This window comes from Cryptomeria japonica, chromosome 9 (genome assembly GCF_030272615.1).
Source record: "Cryptomeria japonica chromosome 9, Sugi_1.0, whole genome shotgun sequence".
NCBI classification, from domain to species: Eukaryota; Viridiplantae; Streptophyta; class Pinopsida; order Cupressales; family Cupressaceae; genus Cryptomeria; species Cryptomeria japonica.
Window position 1 is genome coordinate 478,740,147 of NC_081413.1, and position 11,100 is coordinate 478,751,246.

The window sequence follows — 11,100 nt, forward strand, 5'->3', positions numbered from 1 at the left end:
CCTGTATTATTTCTGAAATTATTCTAGCCTCTTCTAAATAGGCATGACCAAATAACAAAGTGTCATCAACAAAGAGACAATGTGAAATATTTTGAGGATAATTTTGAACCCTAATACCTCACCAAAGACCCCCCAATCTAGCAGGCCTGATAGCCCAATTAAAGGATTCAACAAGAAGAATAAACAAAAAAGGAGAAAGGGGATCTCCTTGCCTCAAACATCTGGAAGAAGAGAAAAAACCACAAGGAGAACCATTCATAATCACTGAAAATCTTGTAGAAGATATATAAGAACGAATCCACTTTACCCAAGCATAGGAAAAACCCAACCTCAACAAAATCCTATACAAAGCTTGCCATTCAACTCTGTCATAGGCCTTCATCATATCAAGCTTGAGAATTATGGTCGGGGATTTCAGGGAGGAGATTGAATGCAACACCTCATGTGCCACAATTGCACCTTCCGCAGTTTCCCTCCCTGGAACAAAACCCCCTTGTTCCAAGGAAATAATCTTAGGTAAAATCTCTGCTAACCTTATAGAATTTGCCTTAGTGAATATTTTATATAAGGTATTACACAAAGCAATAGGCCATAAGTCAACAAAAGACTTTATCTCCTCCTTTTTTAGGAATAATTGAAATCAAAGTTGTATGTAATTCTTTCAAAATAGACCTATTCCACCTAGCTTCATCAAGAGCCAATAAAACATCATTTCCAACAAAATCCCAACATTTCTGAAAAAACAAAGGTGTATAACCATCAAGGTCAAGAGCTTTATCAGGGTTCATAGCAAAATCTGCCTATTTAACTTATTCTAGAGAAAAAGGTGCCATTAACATCTTATTATCTTCCATGGTTACTAGAAAGGGGGCATGAGAATCAAAATTACTGACATCTCTTACTTTTGATGTCAAAAGGGTTTTGAAAAACCTCACAGTCTCCTTAGTAATATCATCCTGCTCGGTCAATAATTGACCTTGTTGATCCTGAATACAGGCAATCCTATTCCTACTCCTCTTCAACTTGGTAGAAGAATGAAAAAAATTTGTATTCCTATCCCCATCTGAAAGCCATAATTCCCTAAACTTCTGTCTCCAATAAATTTCTTCCCTAGACAAAATCTCCTCAAGCTGAAACTTGAGAGACTTTAGTTCATCAAAGACCCTAGGAACCATCCCATGTTGAATCACATGATTGTTGAAACATTCTATCATATCCTAAATTCTCCTCTTTTCCTCAAAAATATTCTTAAAATGAACTAAGTTCCATTCTCGAATATTCAACTTTAAAAAACTGAGCTTCTTGACAATTTGAAACATTCAAGAACTCGAGACAAAAGGAGAAGACTCCCACCATTTTTTAAGTAAAGGTAGAAAAGAGGAATCTCTAAACCACATAGGTTCAAACTTAAAGGGTGACTTGTCTAGAGGTCCTTCCTCTAGAATGGTGAAGGAGATTGGAAAGTGATCTGAGCCCGGATTAGGAAGAATAGAAGAAAAGAATTCAACATCCGAATCAATCCAATTTTCAGATAATAAGAATCTATCTAATCTTTCAGCTATTTGAGAAAAACCCCTTCTCATATTAGTCCATGTAAAAACACCATTCTGAGTTTTACAGTAAAAAAGACCCAAATCCGACATGAAGATCCTAAAATCATCCATACCCTTTTTGTTAGGAAGAATACCACCACTCTTCTCCCCTAATTCAAAAATAGCATTAAAATCTCCCCCAAAAATAACAAAATATCTCTATCTCAAAGGGGAGGAGATCCTTCCAAGCTCACTCCACAATTTACATTTGCCTTGAATTCCTGAAGGAGCATATATATTAAAAAGCCAAAATTTAACATTAGAGACCTTACTCTTAACAAAAGTCAACATCCAATTAGCATCAGAAGTGAAAAGTTGTACGTCAACGTCATAACTGTTCCATGAAAGAGCCAAACCACCTGAGGCCCCAGAAGAAGAAACAGAGACATACTTCCACCTTTTCCAAGAAGAAAAAATCACATCAGCAAATTCTAAAGACAACGAAAAAAACATTGTTACTATATTGATATTTGTAAATATAGAAAGAAATTTGTGAAGTAATCTCAATTTATTTTAAGTAATCCAATTATAGAAACATCAAGAAAAAAATCATTTCAAAATTTTATAAAAATGTCTTATTTTAGCTTATGTATCTTATAAAGCAATCACCATATAAAAAAATAAAGCATAACCTACAATTGTTGAAAAGGGGATTTGAAAAGGAGATCGTTGTTAAATAAAAAAAATAAAAAACATATGAAGATTGATTTTGTTACCTCCCATTAACTGATATCAAGAAAATATATATCAATATATAAATAAAATTAAAATAAAATACAAAAGTATTATAGATTTGAAATGGATCAAATGATTTACATATTTAAGATCTTACAAAATTATCCTAGAAAACATTTGAACACAAAATTACATGGTCCAAAACACTGAATAGTTAAATTGAAACGATGTCATTCATGAAAACAAGTATTCACTGTTGGCATTTGGTATAAATGATACAGATGCAGGTGATGTAGTTGAAGACTGGTGACTGCACTGGTAGAGGATATAAGTCTATTTGTGATGAAGAGATTGAAATTTTGTGATTAAATGACCTGATTAGTTATTTGTGTTGTCATTTATGGCAACTAATGTCAAATAATGATTACTGATGTTCCTGATGTTTTGTTTTGTCATCTAAGTGATTTGGTTTACTGGAAGATAGGGTTTACCAACAGAGAACCGAAGTCTGTGAAATAGGACTTTAACCGGTAAAGTAGAGATGTTTTGATTGTATTTGACGATCGATGATGATTGGTGATTTGTGGTTTGGAATGTGAACTTGTATCATGGAAAGGAGTATCTAACTGGAACCAGAACTTGTGAAGATTACCGGAAGGCGTGTTTCAAATTTTTCATGAAGTTTTGCTAAGGTTTTAGTAGGGTTTAAGATCGATGAAGAAATCATCAAACCCGTAATGATTTTTGTTATGATGGTGATTGACGACAAGTCTACATGAAGGTGGTAACATGACACAACCCGCATGAAATTATTTGATTGTTGTTTTGGCGTCATTCAAGGAAGAATTTCTTGGGAAACAACAAAATGCTTAGTGGAGTGTTTTGAGGGTTTCACTTTGGTACAGATCGGATTTTCATTATGGGTTACGAGCAACCAATGGTTGATATTGCATTGTAATTTGTTGTAATGATCTGTATATCGATTTGTAATGATCTCTTATGATTTGTATTGTAAATTCATGATGTAATTAGGATTTAGTGGTCGACCTAGTTGAGATGGCTATTTAGGATGGCACAACTGATGTTTATTGTGTTGGTGGTCTAAGAGAATGTGTTGAGCCATCCAAGTGAAGTGTGAGATCTTCCTAAGATTTGCAGAGTGTTGTGCATAACTAGATCTGATCAAGCAAGCAAAGAAGTGCAAGTAACAGATCACTTATTCATTGTTGTTCCCTAACAATTGCAGCAGATTAAATCCCTTAACCGGGTAGGTCCTAACAGGCCTTAAGCATTTAAGTCCTTTAATGGGGCAGCTCTCAAAAGAGTATTAAATCCTCTCACGAGGTTGATCCTAATAGATCATCAACCTCCTAGCCGGGCTGCTAGGCAAATCCGTTAACTGAGTGACTCCTAACAGGGTATGCTCCTAACAAGGCGTATTGTAAGCTCGTAACAGGGTGTACTTCAAAAGAGCACAAACATTTGTGGGTGCCAACTCCCACCATGGTTTTTCTCTATATGGGCTTCCACGTCAAAATTATTGTGTTCATGTGTGGAATGCTTTTCATGTGATGTTCTTGTTTATGTTACATTTCATGCATTATTTTTTACTATACTGGTTATGATGTTTTATCAAAGGTTTATCTAAGGTTACCAGTACTAATAAGAGTTGGTAGAGAAAGTGTTTGATTTGATAAGATGAGTTGGTAAATGATCAAATTGATATGATTGCTTAAGTGGTGAAACAATTGATAGATGTGGTAAATAATTTGATTAATGTGTTAAGAAAATCTAATAAAGAGATTGCTAGATATGATAAAAGAAGTTGAGTTATTTGATTTCAGATCTGGTATAAGATTGATTTTGGGTTTAAAGTTTCAATTGGTATTAATACTGATTCATTAATATTGATTCACCCCCCTCTCAGTATTAATTGGATCATCATAGGATTAACATTCACTACCATATAATATATTTATAGAAGCATATTAAGTTTTAATAAAAAATGCAGGGATGCACAACAACACAAATTATACTTATAAAGGCTTAGAAAATAATTGAAATGCATAAGTACATGGAGTTAAAGCCAGGAATAGTTGAATGGAGAAATAGATGGTGTGAAATCCTAAAACACATATACATTATTCTATACTATAATTTGACACAAAATTGCATAGCTATCATCCTAAAATTCCATTGTATAGGAACAAATCATTAAGGTAAAAGGCCTTCAAGGTCCACAAAGTACATAGCCTGTTAAAAAATGTATCAGAAAATTAGAAATAAGGTGTTATTTTGTGAGATTATTGTCTTTAACAATTAAAAAATTTGATGTAACAACTAAAAATTTTGACTGCAATACCACTATATCAAAAAAGAAAGCATAACCTACAATTGTTGAAGAAGGTGATTTGAAAAGGAGATCATTGTTTTCTATAAAAATAAAGAAAATCACTCATTTCTGGGGAACGAGTACCAATGACAGATTTTGGGGGCGGATTAACTGTCAGATGATGAGAGTTTCTCGACATCATAACCAAGATCATATGTGTGCGAAAGATAATAGTAATAATAGCTGGGTTTGTGTGGACATGAGTAGCAATCTCAAAACTGTGAAAGAGTCTTTACACGGGGAAACCAGAAATAACAAGTTTTCAGAGCTTTAACCGCGGATTGAGAATTGCAGCAGAGGGTATCTTTACTTGGAAATCAGAATGGGCGGTAACCTAAACAGGAATGAGCCTTCAGGTTGTGAGAATTGGAAGAGCGAAAGAAATGTTTGGAGAAGGCTCCATAGACATGGCTTCACTGATTATATGGAGAAGCTCCATGGTAGTAGAAACTCTATGTCTCACAGTTTCGCTAAAAGCTGGAGCAACAACAGGGCTAACCTATTTGGGGAAATTTGGCAAATCGATGAAAATTTGATTGCGGATGTCACGGGACTCAAGATGGAGGGGACTAAATTCTATAGGGATAGGAAGTATGCTGCTGAGGCTTTCAAAAATTTCCCGAAGATGGAGGACGAGAGGGGCAACCTGGTGAAGAAGGACAACATATCATACTACACCCCCCAATAGGTAAAACCTTTCTGGCAAAAATTTCTTAGGGCTTTAATGGAATATTTGACTGTGGGTGGCAGATTTACAAAAAATTATAACTATCATTTTGCTATCCTGAACCACTTCTGCCATGGGGCTAAAATATCCTTGCCCTTCTATTTAGCCTCCTCTTTAAATGAGAGCCTTGCCGACCATGCCAAAAAGCCTAGCTCCTATCCTTTAGCGCACTAGGGACTCATTCTGCTTATTTATGAACATATTAAGGATAAGGCTAGGGCAACCAAGGATGATCCTTTGATCATCAATGCTTAGATATTTGAGAAATGCATAGATTCTGATTCGAATGGGGAGCCCAAGACCCCTACCCATAAAAGAAGGAAGGTTGATACCAAGCATGAAGAAAAGGATGTGCATTGTGATGAAGAAGAGTGAAAGGATAAGGACACTAATACTAAAATGGAGCCTAACAAGGAGGAGAATTATGGTGAAGGGGAGGAAGGGGGAAATTCTGAGAATCTTCACTCCAACCCTAAGGGCTTGGAAAGTGAGAATGAGGCTCTGAATCCTAAGGAGGGTGATAACCCTAATGCTAAGGAGACTGAACAGAGCAAGGACTTTACGGATAACATCCTGGACACCGCCCGTAACTGCACCCTTGAATTCTTCAATTTTCAGAAGTGGGTTGTTGAAAACATCACTAGCATGCAGGGTAAGCAAAGGAAGCTAGAAGATAAGATCAATAAGCTGATTAAGATGTCTGACTCTGGGAAACAGAATGAGGAGACGGAAAACAGTGAAGCAGAGGAGGAAATGGAAATGGAGGATTGGCTGGAGAAAGATCTAATAAAAGGCGACCTGAAACATTTGGAGGACATTATTAAAACCATGAAAGAACAGGTGGAGGAGGACAAAGACAATGCCAATGCCCAGATGGCCCGTAATGAGAAAGCATTGAAAAGCCTTATGAACCACAGCCTCTAGGTCCTTAAAGTTTCCTCCCAGAATATGAATGCACTGGTGGATCATCTAGAAAAGAAAAACCAAGAGAAGAACCTAGTAATTATAGAAGATGCTCCAACTTCCAGCCTAACCCACCAGACCCCTAGGTGCAGAACCAGGCAGACTACTGGTGAGAAGGACACGAAAATGAAAGAGAGTCAGATTGTTCAGGAAAACACCGACTTGAGGGAAGCGGCCAAGGAAATGATGCTCTTGGTGCAGAATGCAGAGGAAACCATGAAGAGTTTTTAATTTTCTTGTAAGGCTGGGCTTGGGGTCAATTTCTTGCTGGCCTCTTGCTGTCCTTTTCTCTGTTGTTGGTCTTTTGCAGCTTTTTTGTTTTGTATCCTTCCTGAATATCTTTCGAATGTAATTGGGTTTAGGGTCCCTTAAAACCTATTTTTACTTAATCAAAAACAAAGTAACCCATTGAATTGAAAAATTTAGGCGTTGAAAGGATGAAGACGCTCATAAATAAGATCACAAGGAGTCACAAAAACCAGAAGAACCAGTTTGGACTGGCAAGCGGATTCCAATTATTGTCAAATGGGTGGACACTTTGATTGCTCCAAGACCTTCTTCACCTGCTTGATGATTCTCCAACATAACAAAGGCAATACATGGTTGGGTTAGGTTATAATGTTTTTTCTTTTAATATTTTCAGTCAAGTTAGAAATAGTTTTCTGGTTAAGCGAAAGACTCTATTTTTTGAAGATTTTTTGGTTTATGCCCTAAATGATCTCTGGGCTAAATGAGATATGTTTTAAATTAGGGCATATTTCATCAGATTGGCTATAATTTTAATTATGTATTTATAGCAATCATATATATAATATTATCGGCCTCGACCCTTTGATGATAAAAATAAAGAAACTTAATTTTTACAAAATCTAAACATGAATGTAATGTCTTAGAAGTAATATTTACCTAACTACTAATCATTTCCAACACGTATTCCTACAACCACACCAACAAATTTATAAGTCATTAATGAAGTCATATTTATTATAGAAAGAATAAAAACCAATAAGAATAATTAAATGATTTCAAACTTGTTAGCATATTTCTATTCATTCCTCTATCTTGCATGCTTGAATCCTAATTTTATGACATTGGCCAATGGAATGATGCAACACAATTGAACATCATCCAATCAAATAAAAGTACACAAATCACCAACCATAAGTTTAATGAATGACATGCCTAGCTTTTTTTTATAACTACATATATATTTTTCAATAAGTTGATATAGTTTTTCTAGCTTGCTACCTACTACAATATTAACAGTTGTAAGTTCAAATTATATATGCCATTTGTTTCCTTAATTTCATATTTTAGTTGTTTGAAAATGCTATAGTTATTGTAAGTTTAGATTATACTTGTTTATTGTAAGGAAGTTAAGTAGAGAAACAACTTCCTACACTAACCTTGAGAGGAGGGTAATGCAAAAACTTTTACAGATTATCACAACAGTCACATAAAATAGAAGTAGACATAATAACATTCAAATCATAACACAGTGATTTATGTGGGGAAAACCTTTCCAAGAGAAAAACCCCACACTCCAAAAGTCACCCAATATATTATTCAGCAATAAAAAATAGTTTACAATATACTTGCAGAGCAAGCTCTTCGCAGGAGTGCCACTAATTAGAGATTTAGAGGTAACTCAATAGCCATGAGACTCTTACACACAACCTCTATCTCATGCACCTCATATATAGGAGATACAATACAAGAAACCCTCAAATGGTATTATAGAACCATGGGATAAAACCACTCAATAAGGTGTAGTCGACCTTATCTCCCTTCTAGATGAACCATGACATGTTAAAACACACATCAACATTTATCCCTCCCTTTTACAACTCATTTATGTGTCTAATGTATTTTATATTTCCTATTTCAGGAGTACAAACTTCTGGAGGCCATAACTTGAGAACTGTGTGTCCTATTGAAAAAATCATTTCAAGCATCAGAAAGCTTGTGAAATGATCTATTGCCTCATAAGCTATTGCATCACTTACACCCACTTTTCAAGGTATTTTGGGGCCTCTAAAGTCCTTAAAATTAATTTAAACATTTCATTGCACCCCTCCAAAATGGAAAATTTAATATATTCAAAACTAGCTATGATCTAGCGACGTAACTTTACCGAAATGCTTATCTAGCCAACTAGAAGCTTCAAGGAGAATTTCACACCATTTCGTGCTCAAAGGAATACTTACTATAAATAGTAACCTCATGTAAATGCAAGAGAAACCATTTTTTCCAACCTTCTCCCACTTGTCAAACACTTTGCAAGAGCAAAGGGAGTATCAACAGAATGAATCAATTCCTAGGGGCCATGAGGCCCATAGACTTCGAATGCCATTTGAACTTCTCTCTGCTCACAACCTTAGTTAGATAATATACAACATTCATCAAAGTTTCTACCTTAACCAACCTCACCCTGCCATCTTCGACCATACCTCTGAAAAAATGATACTGAACATCAATGTGCTTGGTTCGGGCATGAAATGTTGGGTTCTTAGCTAGGCAAATTGCACTCTGACTGTCACAATATATTGTCACTACTCCTTGTTTTATTCCAATATCTGAACACAATCTCTTAAGCCAAATGGCCTTTTTAAAAGCATGAGTAGCTACCATATACTCTTCTTCAGTAGTGGACAAAGAAACCACAACCTGTCACTTACTCATCCAACTATTTGCACCACCAAATAAAGTAAACACATAAGCACTGGTGGATCTTCTGCTATCAATATCACCTACCCAGTCTCCATATAACCATAAATATCAAGGGAAATCATGTCTCCAACTAAATTACTATGATAACACAAAGAATAGTCTGAGGTACCCTTTAAATATTTGAAGACTTTTTTTACTACATCCCAATGAACTCTACCAGAATTAGACATATATCTGGATAGAACTCCCACTACTTGGGAAATGCTTGGTCTAGTAAAGACCATAACATACATCAAACTTTCAACTGCACTTTGGTAAGGAACTCTGCTCATGTCTTCCATCTCCGATGTGGATGTAGGACAATTTGCAATAGATAATGTTGGCATTCTACACTCTTATGAGAATAATGGTGTTGTCATTGATGGCAACCATTTGACAACCTTCTGGTACTTGTTGTCTTCAAAATCTGATTCTCTTTAACATCCTTAAAATAATATGATTGAACTCGGTGCAGAAGAGACATCAAAGATAAGGAAATTCTCAAGACAATATATGACAAGGTTTGATTGAACCTTCTACACTTCAGACTTGCTCAGAGCCCAGGTGGGTATACCTTTGTGAATTTAATTCACACTTTCAAAAATAAACCCATAGCAAACCAGTCTAGAAAACTAGTGGATCTATTCACCTTGAAATTAACTAAAAACAAAAGAATGGAAATTATACTTAAATTCAGCATTTCTATCAACAAAACATGCAATAAACAACTTCAATCAATACCAGTGCCTTATCCAAGGTCACAGAGTCATCTAAACTCAGATAATACTCCTCAAACAAAATATCTTTACGCATCCCATTGGCTTGGTTTCTATTAATCCTTGTATATGCCTGACACCTATAAGAATTTATGCATCCCAAATTAAACTATGATCATCAAGATTCAAAGTCTCTTCCAAATAGTTTACTGGTATGAGGGATCCCTGCATCTTTAATTACCCTCCTAAAGAGAAAAGCTAGCAAACACTTCTACTGAAAATTGCCTTGCAATCACATTCAAACAAAATAACCCTGGATTATTTAGAATGAAAACAGTAAACAAATTGTAAACACACTTGAAGACGACACAAAGCTTCACTCAAAACCGATGGTTTGTATATTGATATTAAGTTCAGAAAGATATTACAAGAAGTTTTTGAATATTCTCCATTAGATTTAGAAAAACTCAGATAAATTTCTGCAGTGTTTTCTTACAATTCTTTGCGATCCCTCTTCCTCTAGCCCTGGTATCCATTTATAACAACATGGATGCACAAAGCTTCAGACTTTTCGAGGAGAGTTTGTTACAATCATTTCTTTCAATAAACAAAGAGGTTACAAGCTTTTCACAAAAACAATTACAAGCTCTTTTTGGCCTCTGCAGTTTCTTCAACAAGCTGTTCGGTTGCAACCACTTCTACCTTTTCAGGGGCGCTCTCCAACTGTTCTGGATCATGAGTGGCATATTTTGTTATCCACTCATCATACACATTTTCTGTCGGCCATGAGAAATTAATCACTTTATCCTTAGTCTTGGTCAACCTTTTCCAAGAGTTTCTCATTTTATTGACTTCTGAATTGAGAAAACCATAATGTGACTTAATTTTCTCTATCTCTTGTATTGTCAAAACAAAGAGAGAAGCATCATCTAGATCAATAATTCCCTTAATTCTTGCTGACAATTTGGCTTCTACCTCCTTAAGCCATATTTGTTTGTCCTTTAGCTGATCTGGGCTAGCAAAAACTCCTGGGAGCAACTCAAAAACTTGATCAGTATACTCCTTTTTGCACAAATTAACTTTCCTATCAACATTATCCACCCCTGCTGTTAATTGTACTAAATCTTTAGTGATGTCAGAAGTGGATCTAATGATAGGATTGGCCTTTGCTTCATCACAAGATACACACATAAACTCTAAATCTTGCTCCCTGGGCCTCCACTTGTCAAAAATAGGTGTCAGTATGGCCTTGTCTCCCCTGAGCTCATTCCATATAACCAAAATTTTACTTACATTATTGTATAGCAAGGAGGCATTCATGGTGTC